This window comes from Eleutherodactylus coqui, chromosome 5 (assembly GCF_035609145.1).
Source record: "Eleutherodactylus coqui strain aEleCoq1 chromosome 5, aEleCoq1.hap1, whole genome shotgun sequence".
Classification (NCBI taxonomy): Eukaryota; Metazoa; Chordata; class Amphibia; order Anura; family Eleutherodactylidae; genus Eleutherodactylus; species Eleutherodactylus coqui.
Genome location: NC_089841.1, coordinates 120849718 through 120864714, shown reverse-complemented (window position 1 = coordinate 120864714; position 14997 = coordinate 120849718).

Below are 14997 nucleotides of genomic sequence, written 5' to 3'. Positions count from 1 at the left end.
AGGATAAAGATGAGCGAGCACCGAAATGCTTGGGTGCTCGTTACTCAAGCCGAACTTTTTTTAATGCTCGAGAGCTCGTTAAAAGTAACGAACCCCATTGAAGTCAATGGGAGACTCGAGGATTTTTCAAGGTGACCCATGCTCTGCATAGGGGAGGGTGTGTGATTCACCTGAAAACATCAGAAAGTGATGGAAACACCACAGAAATGGATAGGTAACAGTAGGGGACGTATGCATGGATGGATCTGAGGCTCCCAGTTCGCACTATTAAGCCAAATTGGGGGCAAGAGCCTGGTGGTCACCCACTTAACAATTTAGTTGGACCAGACCATAATCAGCAAGGCACACGCACTGGCACATCTTAGCTAAGCACCACACTAGGTGGATCGAAGGCCAATCACAGCCTGCAGGTGACACCACTGCCTCTTCTCCTGTGTTACATGTTGGCATTGCTGTCCAATCTCCCCCAGGATGCAGGCATGAGCCTGCATCCACAGCGTACTGAATTTTGTCCCAGCGCAGCGTCCAGCTGTCCCCATCCCAGACGGGGTAAGGTGCACACATTCGCCTACTCAGTAGTCCACAGCGTACTGAAAATTTTACCAGCGCAGCGTTCAGCTGTCCCTATCCTAGACAGGGTAAAGCGCACCCCTTCGCTTACTCAGTAGTCCACAGCGTACTGAAATTTTTCCCAGCGCAGCGTTCAGCTGACCTCATGCAACACGGTCGCTTGATAGCCACACCAACCTTATGTCTATTTATAAGTGCGTATTGGATGAGGAGGAACAGGAGACATACACTGCAGAGGGTTGGCAGGGCCTGGCGGCAACCCTCTTTGATATTGTGTGCGATAGCCCACTATGCTGATGAGAATTGCTGATAAATTAACATATGATCATAATTCCAATCCCATGCCACCTCCATCACAAAATTTCATGAGCCACAAATGTGGGCATAAAGGGGACTCAGATGACAGTACTTCTACACATTGCCACAATTCAACAATCCATTCTAAAACAAAAGATATTTTTACCCAGAGTGCAGGTGAACCCCTGAAAGATTTGTTTACCAAGAGTATAGGTGAACCCTTGAACGATTTGTTTATTAAGAGTGTAGTTGAACCCCTGAAAGATTTGTGTACCAAGAGTATAGTTGTACCTCTGAAAGATTTGTTTACCCAGAGTGCAGGTGAACCCCTGAAATTTTTTTTTAACATAGAGCTCGTACTTGCTTAATGGGATCCAGGTGGCGGTCCACCGACAGGCAAGCTACCGCATGTCCCAGACCCTGTCTTTCCCTGAGGGGCTTTTTAACCAGTGCCCCAGGGAAAGACAGCATGTACTATGAAGAAATTAGCGTGGGCAAACCAGGACAATTCATTCTGTCTCGGTGTCAGATAGCTGGACACTGCACTGGGATACATTTGTGGACTCTGTGGGCGTATGAAGCTGGAACCAGTACGTTTGCTGAACTCTAGTGGTGAACCTCTTTAAAATTGGGGGCGAGTACCTGGAGGCGGCCCTTATAAAAAATTGTTTTGACAGAGCCTGGAGGCAGACCTCTGAGAAAAATAGTTTTTACAGAGCCTTTGGGCACTCTGAAGAATTGGCTGTTCAGCGTGCTGACATGCTGGTTTAGGAGGAGCAGGAAGATCAGAGGATAGACCAAGCTACTTCTACCCTTTTTTGGGTGATAGAGGGTGCATGGTTCTCCAGTTCCAGCCTAAAGATACTTTATGTTAAGCTGCTTTCCACCAGTGGAGAAGAGAAGTCTGGAGAAATCCAGGCTTTGTTCATCTTAATAAGTGTAAGCCTATCGGCACTGTCAGTTGACAGGCGGGTACCCTTAGCCGTGATAATCCTCCCAGCAGCACTAAACACTCTCTCTGATAACATGCTAGTGGCAGGGCAGTCCAGCACCTCCAAGGCGTACAGTGCATGTTCGTGCAACGAGTCCAGCTTTGACACCCAATAGTTGTATGTAGCAGAGGGCTCACGGAGGACGTTGGTATGGTCGGCTATGTACTTCCTCACCATCTTTTTACACTGCTCCCTCCTAGTCAGCCAAGACGGGGCAGTGGTGACACAGTCTGGCTGGGGTGCCATAAAACTGGCAAAGGCCTTGGAGAGTGTTCCCCTGCCTGCGCTGGACATGCTGCCTGTTCCCCTCGTCTCCCCTGCTAGTTGGCCCACTGAACTATGTCCTCTACCGCTAGCATTGTCAGATGAGAAGTTTAGTATCAGCTTTTCCACCAGGGCCTTGTGGTATTGCATCACTCTCGTATTCCTTTCCTCTTCGGGAATGAGAGTGGAAAGGTTCTCCTTATACCGTGGGTCGAGAAGGGTGAACACCCAGTAATCCGTGTTGGCCAGAATGCGTCTAACGCGAGGGTCATGGGAATGGCAGCTTAACATGAAGTCAGCCATGTGTGCCAGAGTCCAAGTACACAACACATCGTTGTCCTCACTAGGAGGATGACTCTCAGTCTCCTCCGTCTCCTCTTCAGCCCGTACACACTGAACAGATGTGAAGGAAATAGCATGGGTACCCTCTGCAGTGTGGGCAGCAGTCTCTTCCCCCTCCTCCTCCAATACTTGCTGAGAAACAGACCTGAGGGTAATCTGGCTATCAAGCGACATATTGTCATCCCCCATCTCCTGTTCTATCTGCAAAGTGTCAGCCTTAATGCTTAGCAGTGACCTCAGCAGGCAAAGCAGCGGGATAGTTACGCTGATAATGGCGGCATCGCCGCTCACCATTTGTGTTGACTTCTCAAAGTTTCCTAACACCTGACAGATGTCAGACATCCATGCCCACTCTGTGAAGAAGTGCAAGGTATTATTATCCTTAGGTATATATGTATATAAGGTTATGTTTTTGTGTATATTTTATGTGCTTGATAAAGTTTGTTGAGACGAAACGTGTTGCACTTAGGACTATATGTCCCAATAAAGAAATTTCCTCTATTTTTTTGGAACTTATCAGTTCATTTGGACCCATCATTTTTAAGTAGCACTGATTTTTTTTTTCTCTTTGCACTGGTGTGCATTTATTCATCTATCTTTCACAGTGGGTCCTACCTTGCAGTAGGACCCACACTATCAGCAGCTCTCTGGATTTAGCCCCTCTGGATCAGTGAAGACCGGGATCACCTGAGTATAATATTTATTACAAGCTTACTTGGAGGTGGAGGTGATAGTGGGGTCTGTCCAGGCCTCGCTATTCACCAGGTAAGTCCAATCCACTCTTTACTCCGGCATTAGCTTTACGTATCTGATTCTCTCAGGAGCGCCCTCCTAACACCACATTTTCTGTGAAGAAGTGCGGAAGCTGACTACCACTCCGATGGGCATGTTGCAGCTGGTAAACCCTGGCCAACATGTGCAAAGTTGAATTCCAGCGCGCGGGCATGTCGCACAACAGTCGGTGAAGAGGCAGCTGGAAGCGCTGTTGCAGTGTCCTGAGGGTGGCAGCATCTGTGGTGGACTTTCTGAAATGTGCGCACACGCGACGCACCTTGCTGAGCAGCTCAGACAAATTGGGGTAGTTTTTAAGAACCACCAGATTGAACACGTGGGCCAGGCATGGCACGTGTGTTAGTCTGCCAAGCTGCAGAGCCGCCACCAGGTTACGCACATTGTCACACACGACCATGCCTGGTTGGAGGCTCAGCGGCGAAAGCCACAGACCTGTCTGCTCCATTAAGCCCTGTAACAGCTCTTGGACAGTGTGCCTCTTGACTCCCAAGCTGAGTAGTTTCAGCACAGCCTGCTGACGCTTCCCCACCACAGTGCTGCAGCGCCTCGAGCTTCCGACTGAAGGCGACGTGCTTACAGATGGTAATTGAGAGGTGGAGGAGGAGAAGGAGGGGGGGTTGGAGGAGGTGGCATAGTAAGCCGGAGATACCATGACCAAGGTAGGACCCGCAATTCTCCGTGTGGGTAGCACGTGAGCAGACTCAGGGTCAGACTCGGTCCCAGCCTCCACCAGGTTAACCCAATGTGCCGTCACAGATGTAGTGTCCCTGCCCACCAGCACTTGTCCACGTGTCGGTGGTTAAGTGGACCTTCCCCGTAACCGCGTTGGTGAGGGTACAGATGATATTCCATGACATGTGCTGGTGTAGGGTGGGGACGGCACAGCGGGAAAAAGTGGTGACTGGGGACTGAGTAGCGAGGGATGGCCGCCGCCATGAGGTTGCGGAAAGCCTCAGTTTCTACCAGCCTATATGGCAGCATCTCCAGGCTCAGCAGTTTGGAAATATGCACGTTTAGCGATTGTGCATGTGGGTGGGTGGCTGCATATTTGCGCTTGTGCTCTAATGTTTGTGTTATGGACAGCTGAATGCTGTGCTGGGACACATTGGTAGAGGCAGTGGAGGACCGTGCAGGTGAAGGGGTGGATGCAGGGTGGGAGATGCTCATGCCTGCGTCCTGGGAGGGGGATTGCATCTCAGTGCCAGCATGTGACACAGGGGAAGAGGCAGTGGTGTGACCCGCAGATGGTGAATGGCCTTCGTTCCACCTCATTGGGTGCTTAGCTATCATATGCCTGCACATGCTGGTGGTAGTCAGGCTGGTAGTGGTGGCTCTCCTGCTGATCTTGGTGTGGCACAGGTTGCACACCACTGTTCGTCAGTTATCCGCGCTCTCATTAAAACAACCTCCAGACCTTCGAACACCTAGCCCTCGGCACGGGAGCTTGCCGCGAAGAGGTGCTGTGGGGAACAGTTGGGGGATTACTTGCTCTGGCCTTGCTTCTCCCTCTGGCCACCCCACTGCCTCTTCCAACCTGTTCTGGTGCTGTACTTGCCTCCCCCTCTGAAGCGCTGTCTTCAGTAGGCTTATCAACCCAGGTCGGGTCAGTCACCTCATCATCCACTAGCTCTTCCTCTGAATCCTCAGTCTGCTCCTCCCTCAGACTTAGTGCCCTAACAACAACCTCACTGACAAGACAACTGTGTCTCATCATCATCATCATCAACAACAAATACCTCTTGAGATACTACTTGAAAGTCCCCACCCTCATCACCCTGAGACTATGAAAAGTCCACATTTTGGGCATCGATCACGACAAACTCCTCAGGTGGCTTAAGAACCGTTGTTTGCGACTCAGGGAAGGGACCTGAGAACAGTTCCTATGAGTATGCCTGTTCTGAATCTCTCCTTTTCCTGGAGTGACCAGGCTAGGAGGAAGGAGGATCAGCATGAGGATTCACAGGTCCAGTCCCTTGGCTAGAGTGGACTGTGTGGAAGACTGGGTGGTGGGTAAATTACTGGACGCATTATCCGCTATCCACATCATCACCTGATCGCACTGTTGCAGCAGGCACTGTTTCACCCCACTCAGGGCCTCGGCCTCTGCCCACACCCTCATTCGGATGTCCACGTCCTCGACCCTTACCCCTATTGTTGATCATGTTGCATAATGCACTGCATCAAAATGCTTCGCAAACTGCGAGGTATTTTGCATATGCTTTAAGCCAAAAATAGACAGAGTAAAATGAGTACAGTCTTGTTATGTAGTGTGGATCGACAGGACACACACAGGGGTATTTTGCGTACACTTTAGCAAAAAATAGATAGTGTAAAATGAGTACAGTCTTGTTATATAGTGCGGATTGACAGGACACATGCTAAGGGTATTTTATGTACGCTTTAAACAAAAAATAGACAGTGCAAAATAAGTACAGTTTTGTAATATAGTGCGGATGGACAGGACACACACTTGGGCCTATTATACAAATGCTTTCAGACAAAAACAAATTTAAAAAAAATGAAAAATGAGAGGAGTTTTGTTAGCTCCTATATAGTCTATGTACACCAGTAGCAGTATACTGTATAGAACCGGTAACAGTATGCAGTATACAGCCGGGATGCTTGTGAATGCTCTGTGTGCACTACCCGTCCCAGGCAGCCAAACTGATGATGCACAAAAGTGGAGTTGTAGTCCTAAAAAAGGACTGTTGGGTTCTTTGAAGATGGATCCCTGCCTAAACGCTCCTTCTAACCTACACTAACGCTCTCCCGCATTCACAGCACCTCTGTCCCTCAGCTAATCCAGCCTCCGTGTGAGGCGAGCATCAGGTGACCTGAGTTTTTATGATCCTAGGTCACCTGATCCGGCCAGCCACACTGCTATAGACGTGCACAGGGTTGGCATGTCATAGCAGGAGGTGCCAAAGCCTTCACTGCATGTTCATTGGCTAGAAAAGCCGCTAAACATGTGGGGAGGAGAGGGTGAAATTTTCTCGAACACCGCGTGGTGCTCGCTCGAGTAACAAGTACTTTCGAAGTATGCTAATGCTCGAATGAGCATCAAGCTCGGACGAGCATGCTAATTCATCACTAGTGCTCACCCGTAGGTCTCCAGACACGAACACAGCCAGTGCTCAAAACTTAACCTGGCTTAGTTGCTGAAGACAATCCGGTTCCACTCTGTAGTAGTCCAGTTTCGTCGTTCATGACACCACTGCAAACGGAGGCGATGGTGGGTGCCAAAGGCTGCACACATAATGGGCAAATGTCCTTCAGCCAAACACCTGGAAATGGTTCTTACGAAAACAGGGGCCTGTAACAATAGCGCCACCTGTCTCTGGATGGTGGACAATGAAACTGGAGCTGCTTGTGCTTGTTTGATGCTATACTGGTGGTCTGTTGAGGACATCCTTCGCTTGATTTCTTAGTGTGCATGCCCTTACACATCCACTGGTCCCAACACCTCCTAACAGTCTGGTCAGAACAGCCCAGGGATATGACCGTCTAGCTTCTTGCATTCCAATAATGTACCCCCTCTGAAACTGGGCAAATTCTCTTTGATTGCATCACAGAGGCATGTTTAGTGGTCAACAAGCTCTACGCACGAGTAGCCTCTGAGAGCTTTTTTATAGGCCAAGGTTGGAACCACTTTCAGGACTTCAGGTGACAAAACCGTTCATTTAATCATACCACAACTCTAATCATTTAAATATCTGCCTGAGATGTTACTGGATGTTGAATTTCGCAGCAAAATGAGCTTGCTTTTTATACAAAGAGTGTATGTGCAAGTTAAACTAATGTACTATATAGAAACATAAAATCTATTCATATTTTCCATTAGCCAATATACACAGTGTAGCGTTTCAGGTACTAGGTTGGAGCCTCTGAAGTTGTAACTCATTTAGATCGGTAGTGTAGTCGGAGGAGAGCCAGGAGCCAGTAACAGGGTCACAGTTCGCAGTACAAAGGAGGCAGCAGGTAACGTTGTCAGGAGAAAAGCCAGGGGTCAGTAACAGTAGATCTCAGTTCACAGGAAAAGGTAGGAAGCAGGTATTGCTGTCAGGAGGAATGCCAGAGGTTGGTAACAGTAGATCTCAGTTTGGTTGCAGAGGAGCAGGCAGGTAGTGGAACTTGACTATGGATGTGAGGCACAACAATCTCGCAAGGAACTGGAGGAAGGGCCAGGCCTTTATAGCAAGTTCAATTAAGGAACAGGGAGGAGCCAATCGAGATCCAGAAGGAGCTAGGAACAAGAACAAGGTTATGTAGGGGAGCTGCCCAGATGGATGGATGGCTCAGCAGGGAGAGCTGCTGACTGAAGTACAGGAGATCCTGGCCTTGATCCCTGACACACAGACTTAAGAAGAGTAAAATTTGTAAAAAGGGATAAACAAAAAGTACAGTGCTGTAATGGATAAACAGTCTAGAACTATAAGTAAGACTAACAACAAATCAACATAGACTCTTTTCTATTGTTCTCTACCATATTCTCACTTCATGATGTGGAAATAACCACTGTTTTCTACAGCACCACAATTACTTCAACTCTCAACTCAGTCACCCCTCTGACACACAGCAGAACTTCACAATTCAATAAAGCATCCCTGGCTTTCCAATCTGATGAGAACGCTTCCAGGATTACAGAGCAGAGTGGAAAGAAAACCCAAAAGGCAGACCTTATTACATACCGTTCTCAACTTCAATCTGCATTCACTTATTTAAAAGAGCACTACTTTGCGACTCTCATATCTTCTCAGTTTTACAACCCCAAAAAATGATTCAATACTTTTAGCTCCCTTTTCTGTCCCCCGTTGCCTTCTCCAATATCTCTCATCTCAACTGAAGACGTTGCCACATATTTCAAACACAACATTGACAATATAAGAAAAAATTTCAACCTACAGTCCCCACAACTGCTCAGTGCTCTCCTCCCATAACCTGCTTCTCAACCATTGCTGATGATAAGCTTTCTACCCTACTCTCCAAATCGCACCACACCACCTGTGTACTTGATCTAATCCCAACCTTTCTTACCCTTAATCTTATCACTCTGTTTATCCTAGCCCTGTGATTGTTCTCAGTAAAAGAAATCAAGTATCTTGTAGATATGGTACCTTTTAATGGCTAACAAAAATACATGATGTTATAGCGAGCTTCCAGACCTCTCAGGATCCTTCCTCATGCATAATGAAACAGATCTGGATGGTATGTATATATATATATATATATATATATATATATATATATATATATATTATAGGTAGACAAATATCAACGCCTCGTCTTCAAGAAAGCCAGCAGTAAATAATATTACAACAAGCACTTACCTGGTGCTCGGTGGAATTCCCTGGATAGGGAAATCCACCGGCACCCAGTGTCCAGGATAACCTGTCATCCTCGATTGATTTCAATTCCAAGCATCTGAAGATGCGTCCTGGGATAGAAAGCACACTGGATGACCAAGGCTTGATGAGAACAACTTCACAAGATAGGAAAAAAAAGGTTTCCCTGCGCTCCAAGAGTCAAAGGATTGTAATAGACCCAATGGTCTGTACGTTATACTATTAATTTTATTGCAACGCATTTGAGTGTGATTAACACACCTTTCTCAAGCATAAAATACAATTACAATATACAAATACACCTATATATACCTTACAATGTTAGTATATTCTATATGTCTTTGTAAGTGTAGATATAGGTGTATTTGTATATTGTAATTGTATTTTATGCTTGAGAAAGATGTGTTAATCACACTGAAACGCGTTGTATTAAAATTAATAGTATAATGTATGGACTATTGAGTCTCTTACAATCCTTTGACTCTTGTAGTGCAGGGAAACATTTTTATTCCTATCTTGTGAAATGTACCCACATGAAAAGACACAGACAAAGCGAGACTAATTTGCACTTAAAACAATACCAGACAAGATGAGCAGAGAAGTAAATACTTAGTCAACTGGTAATTTATATTTTATGATCTCTAAATTGGTGTTAGGGGGTCACAGGCCTGTGTGTTATCTCTCCTTCCAACCCGCAAATAAGGAAGATAAAACAATACCTCTGAGGTGCCACCTATTGGATGGCCAACATGTTAAAAAAATAGCATTTTTTTACATGTTTTTTACAGTAAGCCTATGTTTACATCAGCACTCAGGGCCCTGCTTGGAGACTCCATTACTAAATTCTTATTCCTGAGAATAGGTTAATAGTATTTTCCCTGGAAAACCCCTTTACAGACGTAATGATTTTGGGGCGATTCTCATCTGCACTTTTCAAAAGTCATAACTTTGATGAGGGTTTGTTTTTTGCATCGCGAGCTGTAATTTTTATTACCACGTTTTTTTGGGTACATATAATATATTGTATAATTTTCATAAACATGTTTCGGAGGGCAGAGAGCAATGCCATTGTTTTTTGGGTTTCTTTTTACATTAATCATGCAGCATAAATCATATGAAAAAAATTTTCTGCAGGTCGGTATGATTAATACAATACCAAATTTATACTTTTTTTAGGCTTTTCCACTTTTTCCACAATAAAAACACTTATACAGGGTGGAGCGCGGTAATTTGCTAATTTGGGAGTGAAATAAAAAAATAATGAACTTGTAAAAACTTTATTTTATATTTTATTTACATTGAACAGTAGTGGAATTTACAAATTATTTGGTTTTAAATATTGTATCTGGCAAATGTTGACCTTCGCTATCCACACACTGCTGCATACGTTTTCTGAAGTTTTCATGCACTCTTTCAAGCATGTCGACTGGTATTCTGGCAATCTCAGCGTCAATATTGTTCCTTAGGTCGTCCAGGGTGTTGCTTTTTTGAGTTGCAGGTTGTGGCAGCGCTGTTGGTCGAAGAGAGGGGAGAGTGGGCGTTGCTTATAGTGGCTGACGGGAAGTTTGTCTGCAGCTGCTTTTCAGTTGCCATCATGCAGTGGACACGTGAGGAGCGTTCATTTTGTGTTGAAGCGTATTTTTCAAATAAACGTATGCAGCAGTGTGTGGATAGCGAAGGTCAACATTTGCCAGATACAATATTTAAAACCAAATAATTTGTAAATTCCACTACTGTTCAATGTAAATAAAATATAAAATAAAGTTTTTACAAGTTCATTATTTTTTTATTTCACTCCCAAATTAGCAAATTACCGCGCTCCACCCTGTATATTATTATTTTTGCATGGCTGCATTCAAAGTCCCATAATTTATTTTTATTTCTCCTTTGATGGAACTCTGCAAGAGCTTGTTTTTTGCATGACAAGCTGTAGTTTTCTTTGTACCATTTTGGGTTACATATGGGTTTTGTGATCAGTTTTATTGTGTTTTTTGGGAGGTGAAATGAACAAAAAAAAGCATTTTGGCTCAGTTGTTTAGCTTTTTTTTTTTTTTTTTACAGTGTTTGCCGTGCAGGATAAAAAGTGTGTTTAATTTATGGATTTCAATTTATTGTACAGATCATTACGGATGCAGCAATATCAAACATGGGGTTTTCATATTATTTTAAACAAAGAGGGCAAATAATGCAAAATTGTTGCTTTTTTTTACTGTTGGAGTAAATCTTTAAATTTAGATTTAGTAATAAAGTTACCGGGATCTGAGTTCGCTCATGTGTCCAAATTAATTAATAATGATCATCTGAGAAAGAACAAGATTCATCAACTGTGTGAAGTCATTGCTGTGTTCTTTCTAAAGAGCCCAGCCAAGTGTCAACTTTATTTATGGTTATGATTTCCCTCTTTATTTATATATGATTTCCCTCTTATCCGGCTCTGCACAATTTTTCTGCCCCTCCTCTTTTTTTTTCCTCTGAGGTCTGTCCCTGTAAAATAGGCAATAGAGAGATATCCATGCGCAGGTCAGTTGCAACCAGGTTAACGGCCGTTATCTCATTCAAGTGGAGTCGGGCGACTGCTTTGATTACTGTGTCCATTGGCATAGTAGAAGCTTTGTGGTGTCCTTGGGTAAACCAATCCAGAATGCAGAAGCTGTATCTTTATTGTACAAGGGTTTAGTTTTTTCCAAACAAATGGCCATCAAAGCCCAGGCTCATGCCAAGGAGACAACTCATGAGGCTATAGGGAATCAGAGAGTCAATTCTTTAAATCCAACTGACCTCTTTGTCGACTAGTAGTTTATCAACGTTGCCTCGGCATCCATCCATCTGGATACATTCTATTCCCTGAAAGTGGAGCTATGGTAAATCACCCCCATGTTTATCCCACATATAGTTTGCAATTGGGGTACTTTCTTTCTGTCGTATATTACCGATGTGGGCTAGAACCTGTCTATGAAGTTGTTGCATGGTTTTACCCACATAATTGAGAGGGCATGAGCATGTGGCCATGTATACAACATTTGAAGATTTACAATGTATTCTCGGTTTGAATAGGTGATTGATGTAGATACACTCGTGAATGCTGAACTTTTCAGTATATACGGACAATGTGCACAGGTGGAACAGGGGAACGTACCGGTAAATTTGTGTCTGCGGAGCCATGTGGGATCAGAGATCATAGGGGTAAGGTGACTTTTAACTAACTTAACGCGTAGACTTCTGCCTTGCCTAAATGTAATAGCCGGAAAGGCTGGTAGTAAGTCTTTGATGTCTTCATCTTCTTTAAGGATATCTCAAAACCGGGCTAAAATTGTGCGCATTTCTGATACCCCAGTATCAAAGGTACCTATTATGCGGATTGTATCAGATTGTTGTTTCTTTTTGACCTGTAATAATGTGGATCTATCCTGCCCTGCCGCAAAGCTATGGGGTTCACAGACTAAATCCTCAGGGTACCCCCGTTCACGGAATCTTGCTGAAAGTTTGGCACTCTCTATGGAAAATTCTTCCTCAGAGGAACAATTCCGGCGGACCCTTAAAAACATCCAAAGACTGCAACATTTTATATACTCCGTAAGGTCCACAATAGCCAGAATATAGGATTATTATTAGAGGGTGCCTCTGTTCTTATCTTGTCCTCCTTATAGAGGAGGTGCATCACCGTGGTGTAGTTAAATTGGGAATTGGTTGATCTTGACCATTTTAGCGAACTATATTCCCACTACACCACGGCTTGCCTGGTGTTAGACTGCAGTTGTTTAAATTTTGCATCACAGTAAGCAATATTATCATCACACTTAGCCCCCTCTATATTCAATATTCCTAAGAATAAGGGAAAATAAATAAATATATTCCCCTCTGTATGGGTCAGACATTATAGTCGCTAGTGCCTCTTTGGATATTTAGCTATTGGAGGCCACTTGTGCCCCTGATGAGCTCTTCCTCAAGCAAAACGCGTTCGGATAATTTCCTTGAACTATTAAGTAATGATTGAAAACGTCCCCTGGGCGTATACTCTGAGCTACTTTACTATCTGAATTTTGAACCAACACATACTCTTATCAGTCACTTTTTTCACCAGTGACTTAAGTGACAAACCTTTAATACACTTGAAGTACTGATAGTATCATTATCTTTTTCCCTATTAATGATGTATGTGACAAACCCCTATTACACCTAACACATTGAAGAGTATCACTATTTCTTGGGTTATTCATTTAATATTTATTTTTTCCTTCCTTAATGGATATTCCAGAATATATGTTTGTTCGTTCAACAGTTAGATTTTAAATTATTCAATAAAAGTTATATTTTAGTTAGATAGTCCAGTCAGTGAATTGGAAATTTGTGGTCCCTTGGGCTATCCTTGCCTCAGTGAATTAGTTCCAAATAGTTATACCAGGTTTTCTATCTAACAAGTTAGACATGGAGAGTTGGGTTACCAAAGCCAACTCAGTCTTTCCACAAGAAGGATTTAATCCTCGCGCTTGCAGCACTGGCATGCACAGCTGCTTTAGACAACTACCGTATATACCGGCGTATAAGACGACTTTTGAACCCCGAAAAATCTGCTCTGAAGTCGGGGGTCGTCTTATACGCCGGTAATACAAAAAAAAAAGTGTCAAAAAAAAAAAATCATTACTCACCTCCCCCGGCGTTCTGTCGCGCTCCGGCAGGCTGTCGCTCCCTCCTGGTCCCCGGCAGAGCATTGCTTTCTGAATGCGGGGCTTGAAATCCCCGCCTCCAGAAAGCTAATACACACGCCGTCAGCCAGTTACAGCCATTCAATGACATCATTAAATGGCTGTGATTGGCTGAAGGCGCACGTGTGTTAGCAATCACACCCATTTAATGATGTCATTGAATAGTGTGATTGGCTAAAACACACGTGGCTTCAGCCAATCACAGCCATTCAATGATGTCATTGAATGGCTGTAACTGGCTGACGGCGTGTGTATTAGCTTTCTGGAGGCGTGGATTTCAAGCCCCGCATTCAGAAAGCAATGCTCTGCCGGGGACCAGGAGGGAGCGACAGCCTGCAGGAGCGCCGCAGAATGCTGGGGGAGGTGAGTAATGATTTTTTTTTTTCTCCACTGTATTACCGGCGTATAAGGTGAAAGTTGTGGGGTCGTCTTATACGCCCCGTCGCCTTATACGCCGGTATATACAGTAACTCAACAATACAAAGAATGCACGCGGGGATGGTAGGAAATTCAAGGCCTAAAAAGATATGTGGAATATCAAATAGTCCTCAGGGGACTACATAACCCCATTCTGCCTCCACTTCACATTAGAAGTGCAGAATTTATGGCGAAGTGGGAAAAGGAATCGACCGAATCATCGGTTAGATTCATTAAACTTTTGATAGACAAAGAGCAATGTATGCCAGCCAAGAATAAAAAAACTTTAGATGAGCTACTGGAACAGGTTCAAGCTTTTTCTAGTGACCCAGAATTCCCTCTCAAAGAAAAAACTCTTCAGAAAAATGTAGAGAAATATACTCTCCAGATAAAGGAAAGGAAGCATGCTCAATTTAACAGAGACATGTTGGACTTTAAGGAAAACAGAGCATATGTTCCTAACCGAATGAGATCCGATACTGAAATTAGTTCATCGGATCTGGAACATTCAGAGGGTGAAGGCCAGCGAAAAGAAAGAAATGATTCATATACGCGTCGCTATAGGGGCAGATTCCAAAATAGGGGAAGAGACATAAACCCATTGGGAACAAACGAGAACAGTTTTTTAGGACTGCCTACCAACTGCTAACCCCTACGAGATCGAAAAGGCCCATGAGTGAGCTACCATTAAATAGCTCTGATTCCACTGCAACATCATCAATTTCTGTAACGGGGAAATTGATAAGTTACGTGTCATCAACCTGTCAGATAGGGAGATCTCGCCTGTTGAGTTGAGCGTATAGGAGGGGGGGATGTCCTTCGTCCCCACCACACTGTTTAACCGTTTTTCCTGGGCGAAGGACATCTCCCTCTTCATGCGTAAATTGCGGTGGCATAAATTCTTCATCCAATAAGATAAAAAACACCGATATGCAGATCCTTAGGGACCTGCATGAGTTGGAAAGGGACATGTCTCAAATCCCCGGAAGGGGACCCTTTACCCAACTCAAACTCAAAAATACATCAAATCCTCCCCCAACCCTCTGTTCCCTCCTGAATACCTTTGAAAAGATAGTTCTAAAAGAGATCAAAAATATGATACCTAAGGACCACAAAGGTACTTCTAATCTGTCTCATAAAGAAATGATGGCCCTCAGAAAACTGGAATGTGATGGAAGTATAGTAACAAAACCCTCCGAAAAGGGGGGTAATGTGGTAATAATTAATCGTAAGCAATGCATCGAAGTCTGCATGACACTTTTGGATGATAAGGAGACT